At 40.6% G+C, this 14,504-nt stretch overlaps 1 long non-coding RNA gene across 1 annotated transcript in view; it reads right to left on the bottom strand.

The window, feature by feature from the left end:
* LOC120902217 overlaps positions 1–14,142 on the bottom strand; it is a 64,894-nt gene extending 50,752 nt beyond the window's left edge. The window contains exons 1-2 of the long non-coding RNA XR_005739389.1: positions 12,696–14,142; positions 11,765–11,860 (exon numbers count right to left, since the gene is read on the bottom strand). This is a non-coding gene — a long non-coding RNA (uncharacterized LOC120902217). The remainder of the gene's footprint in view (positions 1–11,764; positions 11,861–12,695) is intronic.
* Between the last annotated feature and the right edge of the window lie 362 nt (positions 14,143–14,504).

Here is a 14,504-nt window from a genome sequence, read left to right as displayed (position 1 = left end):
CCACCTATCCAAAATTCAAAAAACTTTCATTATTCTTTACAATACATTTAAAACAGTTATAATTAAAATATACTACAACTTCTTTCACCGAACAAAGATCTTTTATTTATTGAAAATAACTAACCTACAAAGAAAGCACAATAAAATTTGGCAGTCAAGATAAACGAACAAAATCCTACGTTTTGGAATGAATCAATTCTGTATTGATTTTTATAACCTTCTCACGAGATTCAATACATAAGATGTGCAGTGTAAGAAGAGAAAAATCGGTTGCCGGACTTATTTGCTACTACTTTTCTCGAACCAATATACATCGTTTCGAATTTAAAACTTGCAGCAAAAGTACAACTCCATTCCATTAAAATAAAACACCCTTTTTGCATCCTTCCTATGTTCAATGCGGATAAGTTGGGATTCTTTCACCATACGGCTGCATTGTTTTGGTGGCAGTCGAGGAGCAGGAGTGTGCTAAAGTGTAACAAAATTGGATTTTTCGTATCAGACTTTGATGAAAATGCCATTTGGTGCAAACGAATGCAAAAATGTAGCAGCACTGAGCCAAGTGTGAACTCCCTTCCTTTCCTACTATTTCATTGCAAACTATCAGAATCACAGGAAAAGGCAGTTTTCAAATGAATTGAACTATCAAAGTTGATTTATTTTTTATTTCTGAAGTTTTGAGGCATGATTTGTAATGCTGCTGGATGTTACGGGAATCCACAAAATTGGTAATAAGAAATCAGTTTTATTCTTATTTAGACTTTCAATGTGTGTCTTGGTAGCTGTTTGCTATTTTTAAAATACAATAATGAGTTTGTCAAATTGAATGAGTGGGGTATTACAATTTATGTTAAGGGTAATTGAATAATTATTTACGTATTATTACCTATTATCATCAAACTAATACATTGTTTGCTACAATTAAAACAGATTTAGTTGTTTTTTTCTTGAACATGAAACGAGCTATATCTAATAACCATATTGAAATTACAGATAAACCACAACAAACGTTTAAAATGATTTACAAATCTCTTGTCTTCAAACCAAAACCGAACCCCTGTTTTGGATTCTAAAGCCTCAAAAGTGCGGAAAAGCATGCTGACAATCCGTAATTTATTCATGACCGGCAGCTCATTCTTTTCTAATCCGATAGGTTGCGTTTAATCGTCACGACACAACCACTTGCCTTATTAACCTTTCCAATAGCTTGCGTTGGTAGCTCATTGCGGCAACCCTTCTATTTCCGGGAACAACAGTTTGAAATGGAAGTTAGCATCATCAGTCGCCAGCAACGGTAAGGATGACAGAGTAGATTCGCGTAGGGAAGGGTTCAGTGATTTCCTGAAATGAATATTAATTGGGTGTAATTTCCTTAATTTCATTCCTTTGCCTTGTAAAGGGCTACCCTTTCTTGCGAGACACATATAAAATGTTTCTGATTACCCCGTTGTAAGATTTCCTTCTTCCTGCGTGTACACAAATGAAGAAAACGGAAAGACCAGTCATTAAAGATTTTCATTCTTCTAGGTCATCGTTTATAGCTGCTGCTGTGTGCCCGAGGGTATGTTTGCCGATGTATTTGCCTTTTTATTCTTCCGCTGGACAAATGAGCACATCGCCCGAAGGGTTTGCTCAGTTACAGTGGTCGTCGTCGGTATGTTAGCATTGAAAGGGTTGAAATATTATTTTAATTAGGGCGCTTTTTATACCACGCGTAACGGGTGATTTCGTTACGGGTTGAACAAGAGTGATTTTGTTTGGTCCAAGGGTAGGATGGCACGTGTCCAAGCGGGTCAGCATGTTTCACATCTGTGGGGTGTACCCAGAGAACAACGAATGGCAGTTGTGTAATCTGCTCTTTATGCACAGTAGCAGTTTATGATTTTGAGGAGTGTTAATCTTTGTAAAAGATATTCACACCTACTGTTAATGATGGGATTCAAACAGGTTGGAAATATTTTTTTTTTATTGTTGGCTAGTTGGTCGTATCAGTTAAAAATAATATATTGTAAAATTCAATTCCAGATTAAATCTTTTTCTTATGCACGCAGTAAGTGGTTTGGAATTTGAACGATGTTGTAATGTGAAATGGAGCCAACATCGCTTGAAATAAATTAACTCAGTAACGCACTATGTTATTGACATTGCACTGTTTCGTGGTGCTAAAGATAAACAAAGTGACGCCATCGAACAAAAACATACAAACATTAAACGTATCAACAGGCGTACGCCTCAAACGTACACATAGGTCCTTAAATTAAAGCTTACTGAGCGCCTCTGTGAACATTTTCTTTGCCTTTTTATACTCTTCGTCCCGAAAAAAAACTGATAAAAAAAGTTCTGAAACACCCTGTAAAGAGCAACTTGAAGACAAGTGCCATGTGAGGGTCTCACAGGATAGCAGCACCAACACGCACAGTGACAGACCACAACGGCAACAAAAAACTATTCTCATCCAAACCCAAACAAAACCTTTCTGGACGGCTCCTTGAAATCGAAAGAGCCTAGCTAGCCAACGGCTATTATCATCGCCGCCGACAGACCAAAACACTTCTTCATCACTTCCACAAGGATGCGAAGAGTACCGAGCCTAGCTCGATGTTTATCTGTCCAGTCGTGCTTGTCACGTGGTGTGTGTGTGTTTTTTTTTCGACTCTAGAAGGGACACCGGCATAGGAATTGGACCGACACAACCAAAACAACAACACGGAAAATCGCTTCAAGGTTTGGTTCCGATTTTCCCGCCCGCTCAAGCAGGGAGGCGGCAGCACGCTGAAAATGGGAAAGGAAATGAGCGTTTTGTCCGCCGCGGTGCGTCCAGCTGGTTGAGGAGTGTGGGAATAAAAACATTCCCCTCAGCAGCTCACCTCGGAAATGGTCAAACCATAGCGGTAGTCTTGAACAAAGTTTGAGAGGGATAGTACGAACAGTCAGTCACGCATTGAAACAGTTTGAACAAAAAAAAAAACGCGCAACGCAAAGGATCAAAAGGTTCGGGCAAAGCGTGTGGCATGAAGACCGTATCGGACACCCGGAAGCAAAAGAAAAACAAAGCAGACCAACGCTACACATGCTTTCATCGGCTACATGAACTTTGCGTGTTCGTTATCTTTATTGCTACAATCGTACCATTTTGTTCACCGGTGATGTCCTTTGGTCAGTTTGTTTGAAAACCTCGAGGGAAGGGGTTGCGGTGACAGCGTACGGTAGTAATACGTACGGTAGTAATGGTGCAACAATTAAACTCACATAGCACAGCTCGCATTACAAAGCCTGCATTGGAACATTCGCTGCATGGGAAAACTGTGAGCCGGCTCAGTAAAATTTGAAATTTCTGTCTGTTGGTTTAAACACAATTAGTAAACGAAACAGGAATTGTTAGCATAATTATAACACACTGTAAAACTAGTCCTCTCATCGAGCTGAATTAACATAAAAAATGCAGTTAATGTGTGGACTTTGAGCCTTTGCCAAAAGCAACCATTCCAATAATAAAGCAAACCAAATCGTGACTGCAATACTCCGCCTTGGACCAACGTCGCCCAACGTTGCCCAACCGGTGAATAACCTTTGAGCATTGTCAATGTGAATCGCTTTTCAACTAGCACCAGCACTCCGGCTGTCTCTCTATCTCTCTCTCTCTCGTCCCTCAATGCTCAAAACCTTCCGTCTGGAATTCGACTGAAAACAACCTTCGCCTGAAAATACCCGAATCGCCAGCAACCATCCTGACCATCGCAATTTCATTCATCCATTTCGGTTTCCACCTTCCGGTACCGGTAGCCCGCTGGAAGCATAGGTAGATCCTCCTTCTGTTGGTCTTGGACAGAAAAGGTAGCGGCTAGTACGCCGGGCTCGTTCTTATCATCCCCTGTACGCCCATTTCCCGCCAGCAATCGGACGGGGCAGCCAGCAACTCCTGCCGTTGTCCTTATTATGGGCTTCGAGTGTTGTAAATTTTTACGATACGCCAAAGACGACCGCTTGTGATGTGATGTTATGTATCAGTTTTTTTTGTGCCGATTCTTCTTTTTATTTTCACTCAAATGGCAGTGATTTTTGTCAAGGAGCATGTTTCCTAGTTTGTCCTACTTTCGCTACTAAAACAATGCAGCATGAGTGGTATTTGGTAAGCAGCCAGGTAATGCTGTGGTGTACTAGTTTTGCATGCTACCCTTCCAAGCAAGCGTTAAATAGTATCTTAATTAACATTTATTTAGTTTTTTTGATTGATTGTTTATTGTTACCTTTATTCGACTCTAAAACATGAATCATTTAAAAGTATTTAAACCTTTTTTTTAAATTGCATGACTTTGAACATATTTTCATAGTAATATATTATTTTTCATACTACAAGAAAGCAGTACAAATGCTGTAAAGATACACTAAAAAGGAAAAACTCTATTTACATAAAATTATCTAATGAAAGCAAACCCATAAGCTCAATGACAAGGATAGCATATAGTCGAATGTTTTCCCACCGCTTCGGTGCACCCTCAAAGTATAGAGTATGTACTTTCTTTTAAACCTACAGTATATGTATGCACGTGCTCGTTCGTCTGTGTGTGCATGAAAAGCATTTACCGGCTAAGACCCGTCAGGGAGGATGCATTTGTCTTTTGAATTTTGTCAAAAAACTCGCCTCTTATTACACTCTACTGCTCTTGCTTTTCTACCTTCTCTGTATGTGTCTTAGTGTTTCCCTCTTAGGTCTGTTTGAATTTTCTTCAAATTTTTCCCGCTCCTCTCGCGCCTCAGCACACTCTCCGTTAATTTCTTTTTCAATGTCTCCATAGTACTTTCGTATGCTTTCCTCACCAAGCGTTTCTCCTATTTGTTTTTCTCGAACCTCACTCGCGCGCGCACACACACAGAGAGAAAAGGTTTTCCTTGCATCTTTCTCTGTTTTTCTCTCGCAGCTACTTCAATCCTTCGCTTTCCCTTCTCGCTCATGATAGAGGTGAGGGGGTTTTTTTTTGCTGCTCGCAACCCTCGTCAGCAGCTCGTGATATCGATTTTTACCGCATTTTTTTTACATTTCTGAGCCCTTCAACGGTTGCAGTTTTTTTTGTATTCCTACCTCTCAATTCAGCTCCCTCACCTTTTCGGCTGCAGGCAAGTTTCTCCCTACGCGTGCCACCAAGGTGCTTCGTCCTGCTTTCGCACACTCAAAGACACGGTACGTTCTTTAGCAACTGCTTCAACGATTCATTCTCCACCGTCACCATCCCTGGGCAGCTAACGGCTCACCCCATTAAATTCATCCATTTGCCAGCATCTTTCGCAGCCCTTGTCTTATTTTTTATGTTCCTACTTTTTTATGCACTCCCAGTTGCGTTTTTCCTTCACTTCACGCGACTAGAAGTCTTTTTGCAAGATTTTACTCCAGTGTCTGCCATTCCCTGATGACTCCTACACGCCCCAGTCGCCGACTCACTCACACACTTGCACATTCGCATTATATATGCAATAAATTATAGCCACCGTTTGAACTGGCCGTGGAACGGAGTGGAAGGGAAAAAGTTGGCAGGTTTTTTTTTGTTCCTCTTCCCTGGCGACAGATGAAAAAGAGAAGAAAAAAAACTCCCCGTACCAGTGAGAGAGGGTGACTAATACAAGAAAATCTCACAGCGCTTTTCACCGGATGCTGTGTACGGTCGGCTTGATTTGAGAGGCGCGGAAGGGAAGTCGATTCGAAGGAAGGAATCGAAGATGAAAAATGCGATGATGATTTTGGACGGGGAGAGGGAACTGTCGAGTCGACATAAAGAGAGAGAGAGGGAGGATGGGCAAGGGGACTAAAAAATGTGAAAGCACACACGAGCGCGAAACGAGTGGAGTGCTTTTGTTGCTATTGCTGTTGCTGCTGCTACCGCTGGTGATGAAATATATAGATATATAAAGTATACGCAGCCAGCAACATTGTCTCGGTAGGCAGCAATTACAACTACCAAGGTAGGTATGGAGAAATTATTGATTGAATTTGAACAGTGAAAGAAAAGAGATTCTCTAGAATAGGTTCACTTTCGAAATCTAGCAATATGATAGAGTTGGCGACGTTGTTTTCCTCCATTTTAATCATATTTTCTGTTCCAAACAATACTATAAATTAACCTTAGAGAAAGTCAAATGAATCTTTTTTCCCAACAAAAAAAAAATTTACCCTAGCACTTATTCCAATAGACCCTATAAAATATTCAATATATGTATTTACATTTTTTGCAATATTTCGCATTTCATAATTTTCCAAAAAAATATATTTCTATAACAATAAAGCTGCACTAAATGCAATTTTCAAAACAATGCTTACATAGAAAATATTAAGCGTTAAATGTTAATATAGAGAACTACTTAAAAATATCTAAAGCTGTTGTCCTGAAATATTTTTTTCTCCAATCCATACCTAACAAATGACACACACACACAAACGCACACATCGACACCCTTTTCTGTTTCCGGCAATCATCTACCGGGACCTTCGATGTGCCATCCGCCATGACGTTAGCGAATCGCTTCGTAACGAACAACCAATTACAAGGCGCAGCATCGTATATGTGTGGCCTGATTTTCATATTTTGCAAAATCAAATTTCGCGCAAAATCCTCACACATGCATCTCGCCTTCCGTGTGCACGATTGCATGGTGACACGAGTGAGCAGTACAGATGGCCAACCGTTTCACTCCCTCGCACCGACTACGAATAGCATTGGTACCCTTCTCCTTTTATCCTTTCTATCCCTGTCACACTTTCTTCGGCTCATTTCGGTGGCTCATTTACTTCACACATGTGCTCGTATCGGTGGGACGACTACTAATGTTGCTACTAATACACGTACTAACAGTGCTAGTAGCCGACGCCACACCAACACACGTGCATCGCCGGATCGTAATAAACACCAATGATAAGCTCAAGATTGTTTATGTAATTATGATTACATCGCGCGCAATGCGAGATAAATCGAGAAAAGTGTCAGAAAGAGAGCTGCTGTAGAAGGACGAAAAGCCAGCGATAGTATTTAACCATACTGGTAAAGCTGTGTTGGTAGTTTTTATGTTTTCCAAGACCTGTCGCACACGAACAGGTTTGGCTTGTACGTAGGGAGTCATTTTTTTATCCCTAATCGGGAAATCGCTCCTATCGGGAAAAATTCTCTCTCGTCCGTGTTGCTTATATGTTTTTTTTAAGACTCACTCACACACTGCACAAAATGTGTCCTCTCTCGCTCTCATCTTCTCATCTCATATTTTGTTTTCGTTTCTGTGCGAAGTCGCGTTTCCCCTTATTTAGGATTTTTTTGTTGGTCATTTTGTATGTGCAAATGCATGATGAGCAATGTTGGGGAAATTTCTGGTGGAGAAAATGCCACCCGAATGTTAAACTTACCATTTTAAGGAAATGAGAAATTATTTTAAAAAATCTTCTCAACACAGTTTTAAGACAAAGTAGAGTGAATGTTTCAAGAATCGTAGTATGGTGATTGTAACGTTGTAGTTTTGAAGCGTAGTACAAGTCTTGCTTTTGATGCAATAAATCTACTAGTATAACCTAGCATAAAACCAGAAAATTAATTGAAGCTTTAATTAAAGAATTGTTGGTACTTGAATAATCAGGCTGCATTCATCATTTAATGAATGATTTGAGGTAGTAATGAATGTTATTATGATTTATTTTATTTAATTATCTTTTTTAATGTTAATATTAAGCGTTACATTTAATGTATATCTATCAAGCTATTAATTAGTACTAAAAATATGTTTTGCGTAATTCCCTGTGAACTAGTTTTATTACAATATACGGAGCAAAAAAAGAAGTATTACGAAACATAAATTATATGTTAGTAAATTTTATCTTCACAAATGCATTTTCCTGACTGTTTTTAGTGTATGCAATCTTGTTCCAATTGTTATGCTCAAGCACTCAAGCTTTACTTAATTAATTAATAATTACTTAAAGTCAGTTGTATGTTAATTAAATCATGGTGCCAATTATTTTTATTTCCTGCAACCCTTTTATTAAAGAGGTCTTGTTCTCAATTTACTCGAACTGCGAATAAACTCAACTGCGAACTGCGCTTAAAAGTAGTGCATAATTTTCTCTGCCTTTGCTAGTTAAAAGTATTCCACATTTTGTCGCCTGCTATTGCTAATGTATTACACTTATGATCAAGACGTTCCTGGTACAAACACGAACTTTTTTTATGCCATACTTGGACGCTCTATCTTTACATGTAGCTCTCTGTTCTTTCCACCCACCCCAAATTTCACCCTCCCATCGACGGAAAGTCTTTACAACCAACGAACTGAAATACGCGAGAGCGAGAGATTAGCTGATGATGAGACGAGATGAAAATATGTACATGAGCGCCAGAGAGGTGTGTATGTATGTAACAAGGGACAACGCTTGGAACGTTGTTTGATATTTCTACCGACGTTGGCAGCTGGCTCTAGACCGTGATGGTGCGGTATGGAAAAAGCGACAGAAGGGTGCAAGGAGCAGTGGAAAACTTAGGAACCAAACAACAACAGCGGTAGCAATAAAAAAAAAAACACACACACACATTCATATGTGCCGGGATGCTGGGTGCTGATTGTGGGAGTATGAATTTGGGTGGCAGTTTTGGTTTCATTCTTTACCAAGTTTCCCTCTCATTCTCGTAGCCGCAGTTAAAAGGCATTGCTAAGATCCTGCGTTTTTTTATTGCAATATTACCTCTCCCATACACGAATTTATTAATAAGATGAAGGGAAAAGAGAGCAAGAGAGAGCAAGCTTTGGCACATGTGTTGAGGTGAGGTTGAAGTTGGTGTACATATGTGTGCTACCATGTGAGAAGTGGAGAAAAAGCATCCCGAGTAGAGGGAAAATGAACGCCAAAAAAAGGGAAGAATATGGGATTTTTCATCAGGAGCTTGCTGAGGGAGGAGGGAAGGGGGGGGGGCGGTGCTAGGATACGTGCAAGAGGAAATTCCGTTTGCTTGCACTCGCTCCATCATTGCTCAGAGGAATGTCACACGTACGCGAAGTGTGCGCAAGAAGTGTGTGTTGCCGCGGCAGGCAAAAACGACAACGGTACGGCCCCGGCGACGACGACGTCGGCGAAGACGATGAAAGTACACGCTTACACGATCTTAATGGGTGGTGGCCTCGCGTTGCCAGCAGAACGAACGGGAATATGCTTATGGGCTTCCACCACCATCCGCTTCCACCCTTCCATTATCATGTACGAGGCAAAACTGATCGTGGAATGATTTCGCGCGCGCGCTTACAGCAAAACAGCATACATGAATTTATGTATATTGTCTCTCCCACGGATGAGGTTCGTACGTACGAGCTTTGAACGGTAAATGGAGAAAGAGGCAGCAAAACAATGGAGAAGAAGTGGCAAGCTGCGCCGTTGGAAAATTGGAATTGGAAAATGTTAATGATGAGCAAGCCCTTCGTGGGGATCCTCCGCTCAGAGTGTGTGCGAGATAAGACGCGAGATGGAAGGAGGGAGAGAAGAACAGAGAGAAAGAGAGAGAAAAAATAAGAGAGAAGAAGTGTCAAACATGCTTAAAAAATGCATATCCGAGAAAGAGACCCCCACACGAGGAGGAAAACCCGTACCTTCTAGTGACTCGATTCGGACGAGGAAAATGAGTGGATTCCGATGGATTCTGAGGATGACAATGGCAGCGGATGTATGTTTGGAGATGGTTTTCCGAAGGGTTTTACGTTCGCTTTTCTTTTATTTCTTTTTTATTTCGTTTGGCGTTCCATTCTACTGGGTGCTCGCGATGGACATAGAGATTAAGGATTCCCATAAGCAGTTCAACGTAAGGGATGGGGGGACTTCCTGGTGAGTGGCGAGAAAAAGCGAGACAGTCGAATAAAATTATGCTAAACTACCTTACTCTTCCTACACACAAACACACCACCGTTGGTTATTCGAAGGACGAAAGAGGACAGTTTAGTAGTTAAATGGATAATAAAACAGGAAAATGGAGTAACGATACACACACTCCCTAGGATATGACAATATGGCTATTGCGTAGATGTGGGCGTTTCCGGGGCCACGATTTTTTGGTTCCACTGGAAACAGGTTCAATTTCGTTAATTGTGTTAAATTTAGATCATCTCAAAGGAGTTCTCAAAACATATCAATTCACATACTATTGATCGGTTATTACAAAACATAATCAATACATCCGCTTGTTTGGTTAAAAGACTTAAGAAAAATACCCGTAAAACTACCTGGAATGAAACTGCCCATTCCGTAGTTCAAACAGAATCTGACTGATCAGTTGATGTGTATGTGCCAAATCTCTATGCCATAGTATGCTCTCGGTGAGGCTTTTGCGACACTGACGATGATGCTGAACATTACGATGAAACTGTTTTCGATGACGAAAGCAATGTCTCGGCTTGTGTTGCGAGTGTGCGTGTGTGTGTGTGTTTTTTTAGTGTGTCTGTATAAAACCTTGACCTTCGGCACTTACGCAGACACGATGATTTTGACCAAAATTTTACTTCCAACCTCATCCTCGTCCGATCATCCATACCGGTCATATCACGTGGTTTGAATGGTGGTAAATTGGGATAAGGAAGCAAGGTTTTTGCGAGGATCAACATTACGAAATCTTCTGGTTGACTCGATTTTTTTTCTATTTGATTTTTCTTTTTTCATTTTGATTAGTTAATAGAACAAGTGGACCCATTTTGACCACGTGGATATAAATTGTAAAATTGTTAGACATAATGAGATAGTTATTCTTCTTCTTTGGCATGTTTGTCATGTCATGTTTGGCTGTACTACTAGTTGGCTTTTGCTTTCAGTGACCTACTGATTACGCATAGTAGGATGGTCAGTCCTACGTATGGGGCTCATGACGAGCATGTTGTTAAGCCGTACGCGTTGACAACTGTAGCACCAGATCGATCCTGAGATATTTATTAGACTATCTCAAAGCATTATTATGAGTCACGGAAACAATTTTTACTTCAAAAACAAGGTAATACTATGCATTTTACATGTTTAGTCTAAACATATTAAATACATAATCTCTCATCACAACTGTTCCCATGAGTCACTATAAGCCATCGTGGTAAAAATGAGTCCCATGAACTTGTGCATGCTCGATGGAATTGGGCAGATAGAATAATATCAAATTAAAACTCGAAATTTATTATGTCTTTTTCAGGATTATGTCAACCCCTATACGGTGTTGTAAAAATTGGGATTATTTCTGCTACTGTTTGAGCAACGAAAACTGTTGCTAGCTATCAAATTATGCGAAATAAATTAATGTTATTCGATTTTTTCAAAATGCATTTTTCAGTACCATTTTTTGTGAAGATTTTCAATAAAAAATGGTAACTCCACATTCAATCCAAATCGATCGATTGATTTTTTAAAAAAATGTTTATTACCATCATCAACGTAGAACCATATTAAGTTAATTTATTCGAACCAAAAGGATTCAAGATATTTAAAGATACTTACAGGCGTATCTGCGATTGTAGTAAAACATAAAATCGTTTTGATACACATGGCAATACAAAGACTTATCTCAATTATAACTCAACCTAATGTGAATCTCTTTTGCACTAATGAGATATCTTTGGCACTAATTCAATACAACATGCTTTTTTGAATATTACTGAATTTCAAAAAGAGCATAACATATGTATAAATATTAAAATACTTTCAAGTAAATTAATTAAAGTAATAGACAACTGTGGCAACTTGGATTTTACAAAATGAGAGAAAAACATTTAAACATACCTTGATATAGCTTGGTTGTTATTAATAACATTGTTGCTTTGCACGTTTGGTTTGAAGAATCCTGGTTGAATAATATTCATGGTCAAGTCATTAATTCTAGAAGAAGAAAAACATAAAGTTGATATATATGATGTTTAGGAAATATTTTGTATTAATATATCGTTTATGCACGTTGAAAATTAAAATCTTCAAAAAGTAATCACTCTAATGGTGAGACAGCTTATCCTTCGTTTTGAAATATACAGAAAGAAGCATAATAACGTCTTCTAATCTTAATCGCTGACCATTGGATATTGAGGATATGGATTGTTTGCTTTTCTAAAGATTTACATATGCCTTGCTCAATTGCGACCATTTTAATCAATGATTGAATAATGCAAGAAATACAGTGAACACCGCTAAGTGATGTTCATTATTGAGAATATGTTGCACTCTATGTCATATTTTATGTGTGGTATTTGTTGCTGTTGTCAATAACAATGTCATTATAGTGATATAATTTTGAATTGAAAGAACTGACCCCCAACAACAGGTCCTGTGCAACACGTTTACAGAACGGCGAAGCTCGTTTTTCAACCAAAAACACCACTAGAACCTGAACAAATCGGCCATATGTGCAGCATACAAACTATACGCAATTCGATTCCTCGTACGCACCCCGGAAATGTGCCAAGCCGTAGCATAAAACCCGCTAGGGTTGCCTGTGTTTATCCGATAGGTTCATTGAACCAAGCCCTTTGGGTCGATGCTAGGAGCTGTTTGTATCGACCTCGACAAGCCTAGGTTGGCGTTTGGCAGTGCATTGTTTAATCAATAGTGGAACAGTTAATTATCATACTAAATAATGGCCGTGGGAGAGCGCCTTCAACAGTTGTGAAATTGCGTACGGTATAAAATGAACAGTTTTGTTGATTGATCACTCCATACTTACCAATAAGAAACGGAAAATAAATAAGCAACGGGAGTCATAGGCAGCCAAAGAATCTTTACAGGAGTTTCACTTGCCATTTTCTGCACACCGTGCCATGTTGTTTAAAAATAAATTGAACGAAGAATCACAAAGTTCGCACTGTAGGTAGCAAATTAGTTGCTGTCCAACAACACCGATTGCACTGTGTTGTGTTTTGTATTGAAACCATGGTTCAGCAGCACGTTCCAGCTCCGGTTCCGGTACGGCACAAACAGCTGAGTCTCGCATTCACATTTATGCTTATCACCGTCGAGGCGAGAGAATGCACTCAATACTATCGTCGTTTGTCCTGCCGTATCCTTCCGCGAACCTGACGACGCTCGCACATGATGATGACGCACTAGGTTACCATAACCACTACGAAAGGCGGGTACGGGTCATCACGCATCGAACTGGTTTGTTTACACTCAACGGTAGAAGGGATGAAAGTTGACATAATTTAACGCAAAATATGTTGTGTTTCCAAAACTTTATAGTGTTATTGTACGTTCGCGGATAAAAAAGGTCACAAAACGAAAACAACAACCGTTACTGCACCGGGGGCTAGATTCACCAAATCACATGCACCCACGAAAAAAAATGCGAATTGAGCGTTTAATTAAACACACTCATTTATCCTTCAATCGGCTTCCGTTCCTGTAGGATGGTTTTCCACTGCATACCGGAAGAGCTACAACATCTTGCACAATGACGCGAGGCCACTGTTGTCCACTGCACGTTTATTGTTGACAGGGTCGGATGATAATAAACAAACGAAAACGTACACTTTTCACACCGGTCACGGTTTCGGAGAAGGATAGCACACACGCTTACGCTGCACGCACACCACCGCCGCCTGGAGAGGGTTTGTTTTCCTGCCGAACTGCTGCGACTGTTGTTGTTGTTGATGTAGTAGCACAGTTTGCGTCAAATATTTTTCCAGCTGAACGAACGCACTGACCACGACGCAACGAAAGGGCTGCTTGCTGGTTGTAGCCCATCTTTGCATCCTTTCGACGGTATGACCACTTGCACTCGCACTCAACACACTCAAACGCACCACACTGCCGAACGCTCGCGTCTTCCGTCCAGGGAAGGATTTGCAATCTAGCGACACTGCTGACCATACTGCCATCCGGCTACTAGAACCCACTGGGCAACTGTTGCGAGGTGAACAACTCTTTGCTTCGAGAGTGGGGGGCTGTTGCGAAAGCGGCTACGTTCAACCAACAGCAGCGGCATCAGCAGCAGTTAGCGACATTACACAGTTAGCCGCTGCTGCCGTTGCGCTGTGTGGTGCTGCTACTGCCGCCGCTAAATTGCTGGCAAACGGCAGCAGTAGCAGCCAAAGCCAGCACCCAGCAGCGCTTGCCAGGAACCGTCTGCTGCCGACGCCGCCTGCTACGCGTATGCATGCATAAACAAAGTGGACTGGCGTAATGATGTAAAAATGGTTACCGCGGAGCAATTATTTCACACCAGAATGAAGTTATCACCGAGTGGGAAATATTAAAAGGAAAAATTATTTCATATATAGCAAATATATGCAAATTAAGCGCTTGCTCTCTCGCTCTGGCCCGTGGTCTACTGGCGCACACCAACACCATTGCGTCCGACGATGGGTAGTAAATGTGCATACACAGACACACAAAAGCGAGTCCCTGCGGGAGGGGAGGCTTTGCTTTACGCTGCTCGCTAATGTGCGTTTTCCATCCCGCCGAGCGGCGGCGAGATCGTCAAAGCGAGATGACACGTGTCGATTAAATACCCTTCGGCTTCGTCCTTTTCGTG

The sequence above is a fragment of the Anopheles arabiensis genome, chromosome 3 (assembly GCF_016920715.1).
Source record: "Anopheles arabiensis isolate DONGOLA chromosome 3, AaraD3, whole genome shotgun sequence".
Classification (NCBI taxonomy): domain Eukaryota; kingdom Metazoa; phylum Arthropoda; class Insecta; order Diptera; family Culicidae; genus Anopheles; species Anopheles arabiensis.
Note: the sequence above shows the minus strand (reverse complement) of the source record. Positions and strands in the feature narration are given on the sequence as shown.